This window comes from Ctenocephalides felis, unplaced genomic scaffold (genome assembly GCF_003426905.1).
Source record: "Ctenocephalides felis isolate EL2017-DRISC unplaced genomic scaffold, ASM342690v1 CF-g0.4_SCAFFOLD_01492, whole genome shotgun sequence".
Classification (NCBI taxonomy): domain Eukaryota; kingdom Metazoa; phylum Arthropoda; class Insecta; order Siphonaptera; family Pulicidae; genus Ctenocephalides; species Ctenocephalides felis.
This window is the reverse complement of record NW_020537646.1, coordinates 29,214,610-29,235,426: the sequence shown is the minus strand read 5'-3', so window position 1 is coordinate 29,235,426 and position 20,817 is coordinate 29,214,610. Positions and strand designations below refer to the sequence as shown.

Genomic DNA, 20,817 nt, shown 5'->3' with positions numbered 1-20,817 from the left:
TGGATCTGTCCATTGGGTTTATTTATGTCCTTCGATGTCGGGGCCAAAGAAAATCCTATCTCGGCGTAAAATGCACCGCCATACAATCGTTGCAGCACCCGTCTCATATTTATGAGGCAAGATCTGCCAGAAACTAAGTTCCAGTCGCCCCAAAAAATAACATTCGCTAGTAAAGTAGAACAACTTCTGCACATCCGATATATATGCATTAGTAGAACATACATCGAAAACTTCTCATATTTGGAAAATATTAATTTATTGAAATTCATTAAAATGTTAAATGTTATAGTATAGAGGTAATCAATAACATAAAATCATACCAATTTTCTACTGTTTAATGAAATTCTAGTTTTTATTATGCTTTATCAATTTATTTAAAGCTCCGCATTAGAGGTTGTAATATAATGAAAACTTGAACTAACGGTTGAAATATTTGTTTTCATTTTATTATTAAATTAAATGTAAAATCTTACAAGCATCATTTTTTGTAAATCTTACAAACATCAAGGGAATTAGACAGTTGGTTGGCCAGATTTTAAAATACTCCTGTCCCTTCATATTCTGGTATGATAGAAAATTTATATATAGGCATAATTCCTTTGCAAAAAAGTACAAGTCGCAAGTAGTAAACTTGTTTAAAAATTCGAAATATTTTGAAATATTCTACAAAAATAAATATTCTATTTTTGCTTAAAATTAAAACATACGAATCACGATAAGGATGAAGTAATTTAGAATATTCGTGGCTTGTTTGTGGCCCAATTATCAATATTTAAAAAATTCGTGGCAATGTCAGCATATGGCTCAATTTCCGCTCCAGAGAGCCTGATATCAAGCAGTAATAGTATCAGTTTACAAGTGTAAGTATAGATCTAAATATGATCAAGTAAAAACAGTTTTTCGATGAATAGCTACACAATCACATATATTTAACTAAAACTGCACCACTATTAGAAATATCTATTAATAATAGAATCTCAAAGATCGGGTTGTCATAAAAAATACTAGGTTATGAAAAATTACAACATAAAAGCTCATAAAACTTTAAAATAGTTCTGATTGTTGTTCATAAACATAAATTTTGGAAATGTATTTAATTTGTAATTAATATTTTTCAATTTTATTCGATTAAGAGGTTAGGGGCAGTTATTCGATAAAATAGGCCGTAACAGAGAGTTACTATTGCAACTATATGTTACACTCATTTTTGCATATAATTTGGTGGTAAACACTGTCAAAATTATTTGTATTTTCTATGCAGTCAGGCGTTTTAGATTTGAAAATATAACCTGTTAAAATAAATATAAATAATATAATAATGTTATAAAAGATTCGAAATATTTATAGGTTGAAAGTTACTACTTATTTAGAGCATATTACAAAAATTAAATAAAAATAGCAACATGCACGTATTTTGCACAATGACAACTTGTGCGCATTTTGTATTATTGACAACTTATACGTACTTTGTTTGATTAGCAACTTGTACGCATTTTATTTTATATGTAACTTGTACGCATTCCTAAAGAACTTAGAGAAAAACATACTCCCTTATAAAGAAAAAAATATATAAAATATATAATCATATATGTATTCTAAAAAAGAAATTCCAAGTGTATCATAAGTGTAAAACGTCTAACGAGCAGCAAAATCATAGCATTTTACTACTAATTCATATGAAGAGAGAAGCGTAACATAGCGTTGCCATAGTAATACTTTGTTTCAGTTTACTTTATCGGAAAATTAGTCCATTAAAAGTTAAAATAAGTAAATATTTTAAAGAAGTAGGTACCAAGTTATGATTCTTCTACTAAAGATATCAAATACCATAGCCATCAATCAATGTTAGAAATGTGAAATAAAGTAAAAGTAATGAAGCCGGTATTTCCTCCACACGGTTTCAATACCTCTGATGAAAAAATTCTCCGCTCACCTAATTCATATTGAAAAACGTTCCAACCAAGACAAAAGCTCGGCGCACCGGTTTCGCGAGCGGACTTAGTGCGCTGAATAGAGGTGTAGCTACGAAACTCATAAGTGTTGACAGTAAATCATATTTCGCGCGGAATCCCGGCCGCGCTCTCGCATTTCTTCATTTCCGGCATTAACTGACACATCGCGCGTTTCTTGTTTTCTACGCCCTGATTTCACCGGAACGGAAAGATATGATATGCCACTGCACAGGTTACCGACATCTTTATACATATAAAAATATACAGATATTTATGTATTTCAACTGTTTTCATTATCTGCATTCAACAAGAATATTCTATCTATTGACAATAAGATTCTAACTTACAAGGTAGTAATAAAACCAATATCGACATATGGCACAGAATTGTGGGGCTGTGCGAGCAAATCCAACATAGTGCTAATGCAACATGTCCAATCGAAAATATGGAGGCAGATTACTGATGCTCCGTGGTCTGTTAGCAATAAAACCCTACACGACGATCTTCATATTGAATTTATAAACAGAATGATACAAATCAACAGTGTAACACATTTTCAAAAACTAGAACATCATACAAATTATATAGTCAGTCGGCTTCTTGAGACACCAACTTGACTGAAGAAGAATCTGCACAAAAATAATATGGAGCAACCTTAGAACTACCACAACCTTATATGAACAGAATAGCAGAATCACTTACTGTATTGATTCTCTAACAATATAATTTTTATTAGATTAATTTATATGTGTGTTTGAAAGTGTGTATGTATATGTGCGAGTGAATGACCAAATAGCTCATAGAATTGTACTGTATTCTGATTGCTATTGAAAATAAAATTAAAAAAAAAAAACAAGAATATTTGATCGATTGTTTAATTCCAACTCGAAGTAATTTCAAGAAAGCAAAATGATCAAAGGCACAACTATCATCAGAACTCGCAAATTTATGACCAATCTTCTGCACCCAGGTCAACCTTCAGTGCGCAAAACAGAAATTCGCGAAAAGCTCGCTAAAATGTACAAAGTTACATCAAATTTAGTATTTGTATTCGGCTTCCATACAAATTCCGGTGGTGACAAATCAACTAGATTTGTTGTAATCTATGATTCATTAGACTATGCCAAGAAATTAGACAGATTAGAAAAGCATGATCTATATGAAAGGAAGCAACAGACACGTAAAACCACGTAAAGAACGTTATAACATAATGAAGAAAATCCATGGAACGCCAAAATCTAAAGTTAGTGCATATTGGCATTTATATGTTGTCAAAACATATTGTACTCAATAAAGTTTTAACTACATACTGCAATACTCATACTCATACAGATTATGTATTCGCATAATTATATACTTGTAATTTACTGAATTGCATATTCAATTATTAATCGTAAACGAACCTTCAGTTGATTTTTGTAATCGGATCACTGAGCTTAAATATTTGTGACAATTGTTCCAAAAACTTCTATTTCTTCAATTAGACTCTTCTATTTAGAACAATAACTGATTTTGTTCACAGTATGTATTACGTATTTTCTATATAATAAATTATGTATTAATTTATTTTAGGCAGAAAGCATTACAGTTAATTTTTTTTATTATATTTTTAACAGCAATCAGGAAACAATCAATCAATGAAACTTGATTCTTACTTCGTATTTTTAGATGGTAACCCAATGGTTAATCCATCCATATTTGATGATTTTTGTTATTAGAATTAATATAATAGGGCTGACTTTTTATTGGTGCAGCAATCCCAGGCAAGGGCTATTTTCACTTGGAAACATATTACTATCTATATTTCCAAGTGAAAATCGTTGTCACTGCTGCCTGACAACAGGCTGCTCGAAGTGGGTATCTAACCCGGGACCTCTGAAACAAGTCCCGTCGCTCTTAACCGCTTACCTATGGGCGAGCCAACAGTAAAATTTCAGCACTGTAAACAAGGTGAAGCAATACAAAAACGCCAAAACTTATATTCAGATGGGATCGCCTAGACATTTTACATCCCGATAACACAAAATGCATTTACGTAAGATTGTTATAATCAATGTTCGTAAACCAATGTCTTTCCAAGAGGTAAAAGCAGTCGATAGTCATGAGTGTGCTACGTTTCGTGATATTTGTCAGAAATCAAATCTTTAAGAAAACGATGTCCATTAGGGTATATCGCTCGGTAATGCTTCTAATGCAAATAAACGGCAGATATGTACGCTATTTCTCATCTAATAACAAGTATCTAGTTTTTCTTTTTCTCTTTCTGTTTCTATTTTCAGTCACGCATTTTGCACGGCGATTCTTTCTTGTGAAGTGCGGTGTTGTTAGCTCATAAATACATAAATCTTCCGCCTTATTTCCTACGCTCCTCCACCCTTCACACGCTAAGCATTAACTGGCGCAGTCCGAGCACGTATTAACTATTATATTAAATATGTCTACTTACATACGTGATACACTAAATCTGCTGAAATGTATATTTATTGCATGCATTATATTAAGGTACATGGTCTATATAAATACATACACACAGATGTATACATATATATTGCTATAGTTTCTTTGAATAGTGAAAGATTTGTAACAAAACTAGTAATGCATGGCATGGTGCCTTAAGGCAAATTGCTGGAACTTTTCGTAGCAAAAACTAAATTAATAAAAAAGACTTCACAAAACTTTGAAAAAATTAGATTTTTGAGAAATCAAAATTTCTGAAAAAAATTAACCTTTTTAAATTTGTTTTTTTTTATCCTTGATTTTTTTTTTAAATTTTAAACTTTTTTTAAGCAAATCGCGCCGTATAGCTGATTTAAAATCGAAATATCAAAGCGCCGCATAGTCGTCTAACGTGTAAACATTGGTACGGAACCCATATAAATGTACACAAAATTTGTACTTATTGTTATAATATTTATAAAATATCTGATGGTACGATCTACATATGTCTAATGCTCATTATTGACCGCCAAATAGCATTATTTTGTACTTTTGTTATTGGTACTTCGGGGACGCTGGACATGTCTTTACAAAAATTTTACCAGTTTTTTTTTTTTTAATTATTAAAGTCGGACGCTCCGTTATCTCATAAACTAAAATGCCATTTTTGGCACTTTTTGCCCCGTATCTTCAGAACAGCTATACCCTTGCACGTCTCCTTATCAATTCAAATCGAACGTTTTTTTAATTATTCAAATCGGTTGATCTGTGTTCCCAAAATCATCGACGAAATTTTGGATCCGCACACATACACACAAAAATATCAATATTTTTCTTATGTATGCCTACAATGTTTGGAAACCTTTGAAACAAAGATATATAGAAATTTTAATATTCGATTTTTTGCCATTACTATAACTTAACCTATTGAAAGTTAACTGGTGGTACTGGTGGTAGATAAAGCAAATTGCTAACATTTCACGTACCGCAAATTAAAATTTTCAAAAATGCTTTAATTTTGTATGAAAAACTTTGAAGAAACGCTACATTCTCTCAAAAACTGATTTATCATTATTGGCACTTTTTGCCCTATATCTTCAAAACAATTGGCCTTCCTCGACCAAAAACTAATCACCACTTTACCCCACAAATTGAATGTATTTTGCATAATTCAAATCGATACATCCGTGCACCCGAAAACGTGGACAAAATATTGTATACATACACACACGTATCAATTTTTTCTAAGGTATGTCAAAATGATCAGAAACCTTCGAAACGCAACTATATGCAATACATTTCAAATTCGATTTTTGGACGGTTACAATAATTTACCCTACGGGAAGTTAATATAAATTCACTGCTTTATTAACCATTAGAAATACTGGAATGTAATGCACTCACAAAATAATTTTAGTTCAGCATACAAAAAATCAGATTGCTTTTAAAAAATCCAAACACCACTACAATTTTATTTCCGTTAAATGTACTCAACATAGAAATATTCCGATCCAAAATCAATTGCCCAATGAAGCGCTTTATTTCGCATTTTAGCTCTCTCAGATCTAATCGAAAATACTTGTATTGCTTGATACCACATGTTCATATGACGATCGCTAATTACCCAAGACGAGTCCCATATAGTAATCGGCAGTACGTATTCATTTTATTTTGAAAAAGAATTTACCGTTAAGCTTTTTGTTTGAATTTTATACCATTAAATGTTAGTGTAAAACGTGAATTCATTTTCTTGCTTCGCGCGCTGTTATTTTCTCTTGTTGGGAATGCCAATTCGAAACATTTACGAAGAACGATGGAAGTATACCATGTAAATAATACAGATATAGATAGATGTGCAATTTTTGTGTTTTTGCTAATATGGTAATATTAAAAATAAATAAATTGTTTAAGTTTGAATTTTATTTTAGGTTTTACATCTTCCTCGGGAGGATGTAAAAATGTATCTGCGGATAGCCTAATGCCAAGCAGCCTTTTTATTTTTTTCATTTTTAACTTGAACATATAGATGACAATATGTCACCAAATAAAAATTGCTTTTACACGACATTGCTGCACCAATGGAAAAAATCGTGACTATTACAGAAATTGTAATAATAAAAACTCATTGTAAGATATACAAACCGTTTGAGTTTTCATGTATGAAAAAGCCAAATCATTCAAGAAGTCAGCACGATTGCTCAAAGGTCAAAACTAAATCAGAGAAGAAAAAACTTTAAAACTTATGTTCGAACTTATATCGAAGGGCATGATGGCTCTAAATAATGCAAAAAAGCTTGTTCAAATGTGTATCAGTAATGGAACATTGTAAAAATTTTAAGCTTTCTTCAAATATTTTTTCAATCAAGCTTGACCCCGGTTGGATGCAAATCACGAAATATGTTCACAATAAATACTCACAATCAGATTTTCTTAAAAACTAACTAGTATTAAAATATTAAAAGCTTAAAATATTGTTATACCCAAATGATGACTATTGTATGATTGTTGGTATGAATGATATTATGCACTATGTATGATTACCAAGGATATTTATTTATTTATTTATTATTTATTAATTTTACAAGCCGTCGGTATAATAATATTATAATATAATAAGGCTCAAGTCAATATTTTGCGGATTTAACATAATTTATTAACTATTATCTATTTATTACTTATTTATTTATTATTTAATTTATTTACTATAGACTTATTCATATTTAGTTAATTTTATTTAATTCTTTTATTTATTATGTAATTTATTTGCGAATGATATTTCATTCAATCATTGATAGATGATAATGACAAGAATAGTTAATGTAACATGGTATAAATAGAGATTAGAGATCATCATATAGAAACAATAAGCATAATTAGAGTTAATAAATAAATCAGAAAATTGTTTTAATGAAAACGGCCAGACATAATCTTAAATATTAAAATAGAAAATTAAATTAAGAATATAATATGTATTATTCAAATACACTGTATTAAATTAAGCTTTTAATCAAGGAGACTAAATAGTACAAAATAAAATGGTTCACATATCTTTACATTTTTATCAGCATTATGGCATTCTTAATAAAGTGCCTGTATGTATGTGTGTGAGAGAGAGAATGGGAGAGTTTGTGTTTTGTCTAACAAAAAACATTCTAAGAGCAGTCTAAAAACAACATTCGATTCCTACTGGTGGGGAGACGTGCTGAATAACTTTTGTCATACACAGACACAGATCGACGTTTCGGAGATACGGAGATAAAAGTGCAAAAAAGACAGTTTTTCTAATGAATTCGAATGATTCTGAAATTTTATCGTACTAACAGGTTGAGGAAATGATTAGTTTTTGAAAAAAAAAGAAAAAAAATCCATTTTTTTTTTAATTTTAATTTTAGTTGAATCTAGTTAAAAATATAAAACTCACTTATATACTTGAAACAAATAATTTTAACTTAGAAATTCAATTTGTATAAGTTAGAAATTCGAGCTAATTTCTTTCACTCCAATTTCGTTTGATTAAGTTTAATTTATTTAGTTTAAGCAAATGCTTACAGTTACGGTATTTGTAATAATCTATTTGAAAACATGTAAAATTTCTCTAATAATTCATTACAGTACGGGAAGTACCAGAAATTTAAGGCACGATGTCATGCACCACTAGTTTTTAATAATGTGTATCAAATTATTGAGGTATGACAATAGCAACTATAAATTTATTATGCATAGTGTTTATTCGCATTTAAACAAAAAACATAATTTATGAAACATTGATTTAATCATATTTCAATTTTAAAACCCTTTTTGTATATTGCAAGTCCAATAACGAATAAATTATGCATCAATAAATTAAATACCCATGCATTTTAATGTACTGATTATTGCAAAAACCTATATACTGAAAGCTAAAATAATTTTTTTTTAAATAATTATGCAAACGTGTATATTCAACCCAGATAGATCACAAACACTGGGGCACTTGTACAAATATCTATATCTGTCCCGTATTTATGCACGGGTCCTGTATATGACTGCAGTGAAGAGGAAGTAAAAAGTTATATATGTATAATGGCTATTATGCTACAGAGTTTTGGTACATATTATGAATAATTTAGCATATTTAAACCATAAATGGCACAGCCAGAAAACACATTGTGAAAATGTACACGAACACTGTGAAGTATATCCACATGGTAATGCATACAAACCCAACATGAATATTAGTTCATGCTTTGCGAAAAAACATTGTATATATATATATATATATATATATATATATATATAATTAATTTTATTGTCTATTACTATTAATATAGTGTGGTTTTAGTTACTATTTTTAGGCAATATTTTTTGTGAGTTTTTTTTTTCAATGTGTTTGTAAAGTGAAATATTTTCTAGCAACACAAAAAACTGAACATTCCTAATACGTATACATACGATATGTGTCCTAAGAACGCGATTCATTATTCAAACCTCAATAAATTTTATTAAATATATTTTGACACGTTTTTGGGGTAACTATGATCTCTATCAGAATGCAAAGTTTTATTAAAATCATCAGCAATTCATTACGAGATAATGGCCTGGACTTTACCAAAAACTATGCACCATAATTTCTAGCTGATATAATTCAAAGCGAAATTTTCGAAATTGGTTCAGAATTCTTGTTGACAAAAAGTTTTTAACTTATCTAATTATAATAAAGAAATTGTTTGAACTGATTGAGATCCAGGAGGTCTTATCAGTTTCATAAAATAACTTTTTGAATTTGGTATGTCATCGGAGAAAAATTTTAGTTCACACCACACACATATACAATTTCTGATTTTGGTGTCACGAGATTCAGAATTACTTAAAATGTTGAGAAAACATAAGATTGACAAATCGGATTTTGTGACGAAAACATCAACTTTTACCTTTTAACTATTTATTTTAATATACCTATTATTATGAACGAGCGATTATTTTTTTTAATTGAATTAACCCTTTTGTAATCGAATTCATCAGAGCAAACCAAGCTAATCGCCTAAATCGTTATTATTTTGGTATTAATATAATTCAATAAAACGATTTTTAAAATAATTAAAACTTAAAAAAAATGGATTTTTAAAAGAATTGAAAATATGTATGAATATGAAACTATAAAATCCCGAAATGTAGAATAAAATTATTAAAAATGTATTAGATAATTTTTGAAAAAAAAAATTAATCTTGATTCAGAAAATTAATATCATAAATAGCTATAGATAAACTCTTATAATAGATTTAGGTGTGTGTCTCCAGGTGTAAGGTCGCACTATGTGATAACTATATACAATACATATGTATATATGGATATTCTCATTAACTCATATAAATTATATTATTTGTTTAGGTTGAATATAATTGAGTGCATGTGATCTCCCAACTGACTATAGCAAGTTTCACCCAATTACTCGAAATGTCATCCAGCGAAATAAACTCCATGTCAGAAGTCATGAAATATGGAATACTAACAAGAATAAATTAATATATGTAGCTGAGGATTATTAAAGCTTTGATAAAGCACGATTAAAATTTATTCCGTTAGCAATATGACATTTAATTATATATTTAAATTGTTATTTTGCAACAATAATTTCAACACTATTTTTTATATTATCCGAACAGCAACCAGATTATGAGGGTCCTATATTAAGATTTAAAACGTGGGTTTAAAAGATGGCAATCTAAACCGTCCTATCCGATGATTTTTTTTATTACAGTTTTTGTAATAAAGGCTATTAATACGTGGAAACATATTGTCTATATTTTGAAGTAAAAATTCACTAAAAAAGTTACTACTGCACAGACCGCGGGTATCGAACGTCCACTAATCAATTTTTTTCGTAAATTATTTTTTACACAGCACTGAAAACAAGTTCAGTTGAAGCATATAACACATGGAGAAATTAAAAATCAAATTTCTTACGAAGTAATTTAATTTTGTTTATTATTAATTTGAGTAAAAACTTAGTCTTATCATATGCATATACAAATTCATATATTATGTAATAATATAATTATTTCAAAATTGTCCTTAAATTATGTAAATAAAATCAGGCATGGTTTATTTTTGCCTAACTTCATTTCATGAAGTTTGAAGTCATAGACGATTTTAGAGTGATATTTCGCATCATCAAAAACTGTGTAATATTATTTAACAATTTAACTTTTTTTTTTTACAATGCTTGATTACAAAAAAATATTAGTATGGTATGCTTTGTAAATAATGTAGAAATTGCAACATTGTATAATTAAGAAAATATAATCATTTAATTTAAAATAATGAAAGAGTTAGAGCTTTATATAAATGCAATTCCCAAAACTTAAGCATTAAACGAAAAAGTTGAAAATAATTCGGAATGGCCGGCGAAAGAAATTTACATTTAATTCTTATGGTTCAAGTTAATAAAAGCTCAGTTTATCGACTATGTCCCCAAGTAGCCACTTAAGAACCGTGAATGCTTCAAAAAACGTTTAGAGCGGATTTTATAAATTTCAATTACACTTTTTCCTCAGCGCCGAATTCGTGATAATGCCATACTTTTATTTTTTGGTATTCATTGTATAAGAACTTTCATTTGTATTATATACACGTAGTCTATACACAATTATTTTGCTATATATATATATATATATATATATATATATATTATATATACATATATATATATATATATATATATATATACTTTTTCTAAATGTATATGTACAAGTGATCTCAGACTTTTTTCGTAATGTTCTCTCTAGATGCGGCGTGGCAGTCCACTTCAAGATCTTAAGTAAAATTTATACCTCACATAAAGCAGAGTTGAACCTAACAAAAGTGTACAATTTCTATGTAATTAGAAAATATATAGCAATAAAATATTTAAAGAGTATGAACGTTTGCAATTGGCTTTACAGTTGTTTTACTATTTATCACTATTAGTAGTTTAAAACATGAAAAACAAACTGTTGAAATTGTAAAAATGCATCGTCAATTTTATATTAGTTCAATGGTTATTTATAATATCTACCGCATATATGGTTTTAAAACTATTATATATCGGCCGCATTCAAAGTAAAGTAAAATATTTTAATACATAAGTTTGAAATAACTATTGTTTTAATATTGTGATTATATTTTAAGTGTACAAGAATACACACCCCATAAACTACTAGTATAAATTTATACTATTGAAATAAATTTAACTCAAATTCATAAACCTATAATAGTATTCATGATTTATTCGAACAGGTTATGCCTAAATATAAAATTCGTTCCCTGCAAATATAGTTTAATTTTTCCATATAGAATTAGCCTCATCTAAATATTAGTAACAGTTACAGAATAATTTATTTGGTATTATATTATTTGAAATATTTGTATTATTCCTGGTATTATTTATTAATTTTGTTAGTAGTAATATTTTTCTCATTAATCCAATAGCTTAGCCTCAAATTAAGATACATTAATATACAAAGATAGATATAATAAATGATGAACACATTATTTCCAACTAAAAATTAAAATCAAAATCTGTTATAAAGCACCGTGATTAATTTTATATTTCTTTCCCTGGTGTGGTTTGTGTTGAAATTTATGTTAAATATTTTACCTTTTGTGATATTTTGAAAGACAATAATAAATAAGAATAGTAAATTACGATCTTTTATCAAATAAATGCAATACATTTTGAATATTAGATATATCAGTGATATTTATTTTCTGAATAATGCAATAATTTCTTATCAAAATTAATTACCCGTCAACATTACTAAGTATAATGTCTTTTTTCTCACTTAATTGCAGAAAAGTGTCATTGTATATAAATAATTATTACAAGCTATGTTTACAAGTAAATCATCAGATAATTAAGCATTTATATATAAAACAAATAGACTTAGTTTGCAGACTGATATCAAAGTAATTCGTACGTGCCTATTTATTTAAATAAACTTTATACAAAATTATATTTTAGTGGACGACATCCTCTCGACTACCAGTGTATACAAGTGTCGTCCATAGACGACATGTGTCGGCTTTTTCATCAAGATTTATCATTATGATTTAAACTATTAGTAATTCTAATTTTCATAGTATTTTTTAATTTTTTAATTTTGATACATTTCCATTGATAGTGATAAAAATATCTTAAAAAATATCGTTGTGCCTGGACAGTTCAAAGGCACTATTAATATAAATTTATTGATAAATTTATTGAAATGGCAACACTAATGTTGTGAATTTATCATTATTAATATGTGGTTTAATATTGATAAATAAATTTAGTAAATCACTCGCTACTTACTATGTCAATAATCATCTCCTTATGAAAATAGAGTAATAAAATCTATTTTAAATCTAAAAATAACAATTTTATGCTACTATAAAGTTATTGTTACTCAAAGTTGATAAAACTAAGAGATTCATAAAAAATCAAGAATTTCGCCATAAATGAAAGCATCTCGGTCAGCGGTTTTCGGTTTATGATGCTTTACAGCGGAAAAATACTGATTTAAGAGTATTAACATAACAGTCCCTTAAACTGGGAACATTTTTAGGGTTCAATTTAAAAAAACGCTTACTTTTTTATTTCGTTTTGATTTAACTGCCAAGATTTTATGACCTTGTTAAAGCATTTGATACTTCTCGTTTCCCTTCAAGGTTTTCGGAAACAAAGTTGCCTTTCAGTATATACAGTTGGTTTAAGTAATATTTTCATTGCAATAACAGTATGATTTATAAGGAAATTTTATTAAAATAGTATTTTTTTTAATATTAAATTTAAATAGAGATATAATAATAAATAAATAGAATAGAGTTTAAATAATCCTTTATTTCTGTTAAATGTAAGATAATTAATAATTTTAGGACTGTTAAGGTCAATACTATCACCACTTGATAACAAAAGGTAACTAATTGAAAGAAACAACATACTGGAAATTATATGATAACCAGTGGTGCATGGCATTGTGCCTTTAAGAAATTTGCTGTAACTTCGCGTACCAAAAATTAAAGTTTTTAAAAAAGATATTTTTTATAGAAATTTGAAAAAAATAGATTTTAGAAATTTTTAAAATTTTTGAAAAAAATTTACTTTTTTGAACAATTTTAATTTTTTTATAGTTTGAAATATTTTAAAAATTCTTAGCTTTTTTTTAAAGCAATCGTGATACGTTAGATGCATAGAAACGAAATATCAAAGCGCCGCGTCGCAGTATAAGGGGTAAACATTAATACGGAACCCATTGAAATGCAAAAGAAATTTGTTATTATTAAAATATGAATATGTGATAATTTGATGTGCATATGTCTAATAATCATTTTTGCCAGCCAATTGTCATTTTTTTTTTACTTTTTTTATTGGGTTTCCGGAACCGATCATTTATTTCGTCAGTACAAATAGAATATTTTTTGAATCACTCAAATCGGACGTTCTGTTCTCTCACAAATTGAGTTACCATTTTGTAGTAATTTTTTTCCCGTATCTTCGAAACGTCTGAACCTGTCTTTGACAACAAGTAATCAGCACGTCATCTTATCAATAAAAATCGAATGTTTTTTTTGAATCAGTCAAATTCTTGTTCTCGAAATCGTTGACCAAAAATTGTATCCGCACATACATACACACACCCATCTTTTACAAGGTATGCAGTTGTCATTTCTTAGGTATGCCAAAATGTTCAGAAGTCTCTGAAACGTATAAGTGTACAAATTTTCATATTCAATTTTGCGTTTACTATAACTTATGAGATGTTCAAAATTATGGTTGTCAAAGTTGGTGATAAAATAAATTTTACTACCAAGCATTATTAGCAATATATATTATGATTATGTGACAAAACCTATTGTTCATCAGAAAACAAAAAAATTGTAAAATAATAAGTTCATATAAATATATAAAAATAATAATTTCATATATGTATATTTTTTTATATATTTTTAACAGCAATCAGAACCTTACGTCCTATGAGCAGTTGCGCTGAAACTTCTCACTTCGTATTTGTTTGCGCCAATCAAAGCATGCAGTTATATTGATATATAAACAAAAAATCATCAATAAAAAATCATACAATTATACAAATCAATCAATCAATCAATCAAAACGTTATCAAAAACACATTAAAATTATTGTAAATTCTATTATAACTTATAAAATAAATATGTACAGTTATAATCAAAGTATTTTACAATTGGTCCCTTAAGACAATCAATCACAACAACCATTGAAAAAACAGTATTTTTAGATGGTAACCCAATGGTTAATCCATCCATATTTGACGATTTTTGTTATTAGAATTAATCTAATAGGGCTGACTTTTTATTGGTGCAGCGATGCCGGGCAAGGGCTATTTTCACTTGGAAATATATTGCTATCTATATTTCCAAGTGAAAATCGTTGTCACTGCTGCCTGACAACAGGCTGCTCGAAGTGGGTATCGAACCCGGGACCTCTGAAACAAGTCCCGTCGCTCTTAACCGCTTACCTACGGGCGAGCCCAACATATGTATATAAATAAATCTCATAAAGGCTAGTGAAAATGATTAACATATATTAGGTAATAATTATAAAAATATTAAGACAACCTATAGCATCGCATGAACCGCCAGCACCTCTGTAGCACTACGTTATGGACTCAAAGAAATGCTATAATTTATTAACCTTATAATTATACAATAATATTTTATAATTAACTTCCGGGACTAAACCGTGCGAATAAAACTCTATTGACCAATAAAATACAGTATAAAAAACGTCCGCGCCTGTAAGAAACACGCGCAATTAACCCACGCACCCGAAATAACGCGTTGATAATTATCAATAATTAATCAAATTAAACGGCGCGCACGTTTTAACGCGGCCGCTCGTTACATTCATTGTAACGCCGGCTTTGGTTTCACCTTTGAGGGTAAAATCTTGCAAAAGCGCAAAAGCACAAAAGCTTTGATACGGGCGCCTTGGCCCGTCGACGACTGATTCGACGCTGTCGAGCGAGCTTTCGCCGTAGGCGGCCACCTCGTATGAATTAATAATATTTTAATTTGTACACCGAAATAAAATATGCATCCGCAAGCGTACGCATTGTGTTGTGTACTCTAGGCCGGGTTCTGCGTGGCTTCGGAGAGTCGCTAGGGCTTAAATGTTGATTATTGCTAAGTAATTGCTTATTTTATGTTTGATGTATCCGAAAGCTAATAATTGCCTATAAATAGGTTATTGGGGAGGCTTAAAATCGTCTCGCCGAAATTCGTAAAATAATCGTTAGCTATAGGTACTACTAATTGTAAGACAAGGCGACCAATCAGAAAATGTACTTAATATTTATATGTGAAGCAAACAAAAATTGCTTTAAATTACTCATATGAACCGGTCATGGAGTAGAGGTAAAAAACATGGGTTAGCAATCCCTAGACCCGGGTTCACCACTCCATTCAATTATATTTTTACACATTTACATGATTCATGAAATGTATTCAGTTGCGGTGATATGGATTGTTTCCTTCTTCAGAAACTTTGTATTAAATATTTTCCAAAGGCATCATAAATTGTGTAAATAATTTGTTAGCTATCGTATGAACTATATGGACAAAATAAATATTATATATTTATATAATATTTATTTTGTAACAAAATAGTGACTATCTGAAAAAAAAGTTTGTTAGAACATGGATTTGAATTTTTTTTAAAATAGTAACAATAAAAATTTGCTGATGAACATAGTTTATACTTAAGTAAAGTCTATGAAGAAGATTCTGTAACAATTTCAAGTATATCGGTCTAGTAGAACTTGAAAAATAGTAAGTAGTATATCGAAAAAGATACGATAAAGATACGATAAAGATACTTTCGAGATAAACATGTTTAAGGTTTCGCAGAGAAAGGAAACAGAAGTATTATTGTGGTTAAATAGCTATATTTACGAAAATTATTAAATTTTGAAAAATCATTTCATACGCATATTTTTGAATAGATTAACTTTGAAAATAAAAAAAAAATCGATTTTTTTAAACTTATAGACAATAATGCCTTTTTATATTTTCAAAGAAACGGATTTTAAGACAATTGGTGTTAAAAAGTTCTGTTTTCTGTTGAAAAAAATTTAAAAAATGACTAATATAAAATAAATTTTGAGTTTGATTATCTGATTTATCTCATAGAAATTGGACATAATGTTCATATGGCTGGATAGTCATAATTTATTAGCAAATATATTCCAGCCATTTAACTAAGAATAATAACAATTAGAATATATAAAATTTTATCTGTTTTGGTTTGAGACTAAAAGAGAAGTTGTTTTATACATAAATTTAATGCAAATAATTTAGTGACATACCTCTGCATTTTTCTAAAATTATTTCTAATGCATGTTTCTAATACGAAATAAATGTGTTTGTTAAGTTCTACATGTAATTTTTTTTTATTTTAATGATAACATTTAGAAAAAAGAAAAAGATCTGACTGATTAGTAATATCTTTTTCATTGAAATAATACTATAAAACCAATAAGTAAGAAAAGTATTATAAAATACAATGTATTGCATTCAAAAATATGCTCTTTTCTAAAATAAATTGAAATTCATAAAAAAATTAAAATATACATGATATGTAAAATTATTCACATTATATGCACTTTAATACAAAAACGATTTAGCAGCAATAGAAAGATTTTTCCAATAATATTACCTAGTCTTCTTATCCTAATATTAGTGTATAATTTATTCTCTATTATAATAATTTCAAGTTCTGACTTATCTTCATCTCTGTTTTTACAACCCTGAATGTTTGGGCACGTGTTGCGTTCGCAGCGCAATTGTAATGAACCTAGGCACCTAGTTATTCGACCAAATTATAAGCAAATTAAGAGAAAATTAATTCATTTATATAGAACACTACTATATGTAATTGCATATTATTTGAATATACACACAGCAAGCAAAATGGAAGCCTTACAATTTTAATTAAACCATATTACTCTATGAATTATATTTAGAAAAGTTAGGGATTTACAGATGAAGGTAAAGCTGAGATAATAAATATAAATTGTAGGAGTAAAATATTATTTATTTATTTTTAATTATATATATATATAATTTTTTTTATTATTTTGCAAAATTTATATATTTACCGTATATAAATAATTCAAATTTTCAATAATTGAATACATATAAAACTAATCTCAATTACTTAATTGAAGGATTTTTAAATTAAATGTATTTTAATTGGGAAGACTGGGTGCGATTGTGCCAGGGTACGGTTGTGCCAGTTATCATAACAGCTAAGTTTTACCGATTTTCAGATCTGGTCCAGAAGGAAAAAATTAAATATGTTTGTTCGAATAAGTTTCCATAATTGCATTGAGTCAGCGCCCTTATATTAGCATGATCGGTAAACTGCATTTCTTTTAAGAAGTTATAAAACTAAGTTTTTTGTTCGCTTTCTTTTAATAACAACTATTATTAAAATTATTAAATTACTTGTTTTGTTAAGATAGATAACATTGAACATTTGAAAAGTGTGCTTTTGATGTATTTTTTGTTCTTTTCTGGCTGAAAATAAAAAAACTAGTGTAACCGAGACAAAATACGAAATAAAAATACGAGAAAAAAATCAAAGACTTCTTGTTAACTTTGTTTTAAAAAAGTATGTCTTGCTATATATGTTATATTATAATCATAAGCTTTGTTCAAATAATCACGTTGTGATAATGAAAGTCTTAATACAGCATTTCAATTTATGTTAATGTCCTCACCACCTCCCCCAGGATGGTTGGGACACTCGCCCTTTTTTATATGATTTGATTTTATGACTAATCCATCGCATTTAAGGGCAAAAGTATGGTATTACCTGGTAGACAAATGTTCAAAATACCATTTATTCAACCTTTCTCCTATGCAACTGACAAATTAACAAAATTATTGCTGATCAATAAAGAAGTGGCAGAACCGTACACAGTCTCCCTTACATTCACAGTAATTATAAAGCACAATATAATCTACTTATTATTTACTATCCACTATTCGATTCGAATTATTCGAATCAAACTTCTTTCGATTTAAAATTATTTAATTATTAAACTTTTATTATGATGTAATTATTGGTTCTAAATAAAGAGATGATTTAAAATTATCCAGTTGACTCATAAAACAGAAACGAAATTAATAATAAATAAATATACTGATTACCCAAGTTATATGAGCATTTATTGAAAAAGTCTTAACAAGCTTTTATTAAGCAGAGCACATTTTCCACAGTTGAAAGAGATGCTCGGCACAAGTTTTCGCGTTGAACATAGGGAGAGTTCAGAAAAAGTTTATTTATTTCATTATATTTTGTTTGATTTTTTGTTGTACAAATCTCTCTCTATACACACTGAAGAGGAGTTGTACCCGAAATGGTAGAAGGGGCATTATATAAGAGTGTGTAATACAGAACCGTGTTCCAAAGTGGAAACCACTTTAACCACATATAAAAGTAAAATATGAGCCTCGGAGCAAGCAAAAGTTTCAAGCGGCCGCCTGGCTCGGCGTACGTTCGCTTTGACAAAAATATATGCCATTTTGGTAACAAATGGTTAAGGGAAGGCACTAATCTGCAGTTGATTAGGTTTAGCTACTGAATATTTTATTTTAAATTAAAAATGTTACCATAATCGATAAATCACTACCCCCCACAGTGAATTTAGTATCTGAACCATTTTTCATCACGCTGCTTTTTTTCTTACATTATTTTCAATAGTAATCAGAATACAATATTACAAAATATTACAGAAATTATTATTATTTCTTCTTATTTATTTTTTATTTATTTACGTATGATCTAAAAGTTATTTATTTAAAACATTCATAAATATTACAAAAAGTGCAAATATATACTGTGCATTATTAAATTAACGTTTAAAATAAATGAAATGCAGAACTTTCAACATCATCAATGTTCACGATTATAAGTCACTGTCAAATTCCGTTTATGGTTTGGTATTATTAGCTTCTAATATTGTATTCATAACCATTTCTGGTGATTCTATTGTGCAAATTTTTAATATGGATATATTAAAAACTAGTTATTCCCCAATTCTGTTAATTTCTCCAAAAATGTGGTAATATTGGTCTTGAATATTATATTATATTTTTCAGTTTTCTTGATACTTGTGTCTCAAGAAGCTTAGTAATTATGGAAATTGTATAGTATTCCAGTTTTAGAAAATGTTGAACATTTGTTAGTTTTATCAATCTGTCTATAAATTTTATATTAAGATCATCGAGTAAGGTCTTATTGGAGACAAACCAAGAAGAATCGGTAATCTGTCTCAGAATATTACACAAGGCTTGCTATGTATTATTTACTCGCATATCCCCATAATTCTATGCCGTAATCCAATATAAGTTTCACCAGTGCCTTGAAAATTAATTTATTTTCCAGGAATAATTTTGACTCACGCTCTAATAGCCAGTCTATCTTTGCAGTTAATAAACAAAACTAACATTTTTTATAGCTACAAAATGGCAAGATGGTTTATTCCTATTATACTTAGTGAAACAATCGTTACGTTATTTTATTTGTTATCTATTCTCGTTTGCATAAATTTGCATCAAGTGTAGTACAAATATTTGCATTTATACACAAAATAAAGATTCAAAAAGATTTTAAAGAAATGATCAGTATCATAATAATTGGTATTAGCAATAATTAAATAATGGATAACTTGGATTCAAATTCTCCATACAAAGTGACTAAATATTACAGTTTGTTTGCATTAGGAAAAGAAGGTTAAATTAATATTGTTAATATGAATTATAGTTCCTTCAAGGTTCATATCACTCATACATCATATCTTTACACACATACAATAAATTAGTATGTTGTTGGCTTTTCTAGAAATTTTCTATAAATGTATTACATGATAAACAACGTTTGTCGAGTCAACTTATATATATATATATATATATATATATATATATATATATATATATATATATATATCTTTTGTCTATAGTATGACTCAAATTCCAAGCAAACTTATGATTGGTGGTTTTAATTAAAACACGTTTAGCGCATAACACTATTAAAACATGACAATCCCGCACAAAATATATGCATGGAATATTCTCATATTTATTTTAATTCGTCGACGATTAATTTTAATTTCGATTTGAAACGCAGACCTACTGAGTGGCTATAACGTTTTCGTTCGACCGTTTTAACATATTATTTTCATTAATGCCCGCCATCAATCATAAACAATATATCCCGTGCATTTGACTACGCGAATAATATATTGGCGTAGGAAAGTAGAATGGGATCGGGCAAGGATTTATTTTTAAAAACTGTATTATAATAAAAATCTTTTGAGCTTTTTTCTCAACAATTATAATTTACTTTATAATGAAATTTTTATGATATTTATATATATATATATATATATATAT

The 20,817-nt window shown here is 28.3% G+C and overlaps 1 protein-coding gene and 1 pseudogene across 1 annotated transcript in view; both read left to right on the top strand.

Moving 5' to 3' along the window:
* The window catches only part of LOC113371105 (limbic system-associated membrane protein-like), a 240,213-nt gene that overhangs the window by 126,582 nt on the left and 92,814 nt on the right, over positions 1–20,817 (top strand). The window lies entirely within an intron of this gene.
* On the top strand, positions 2,862–3,246 carry LOC113370129 (annotated as a pseudogene).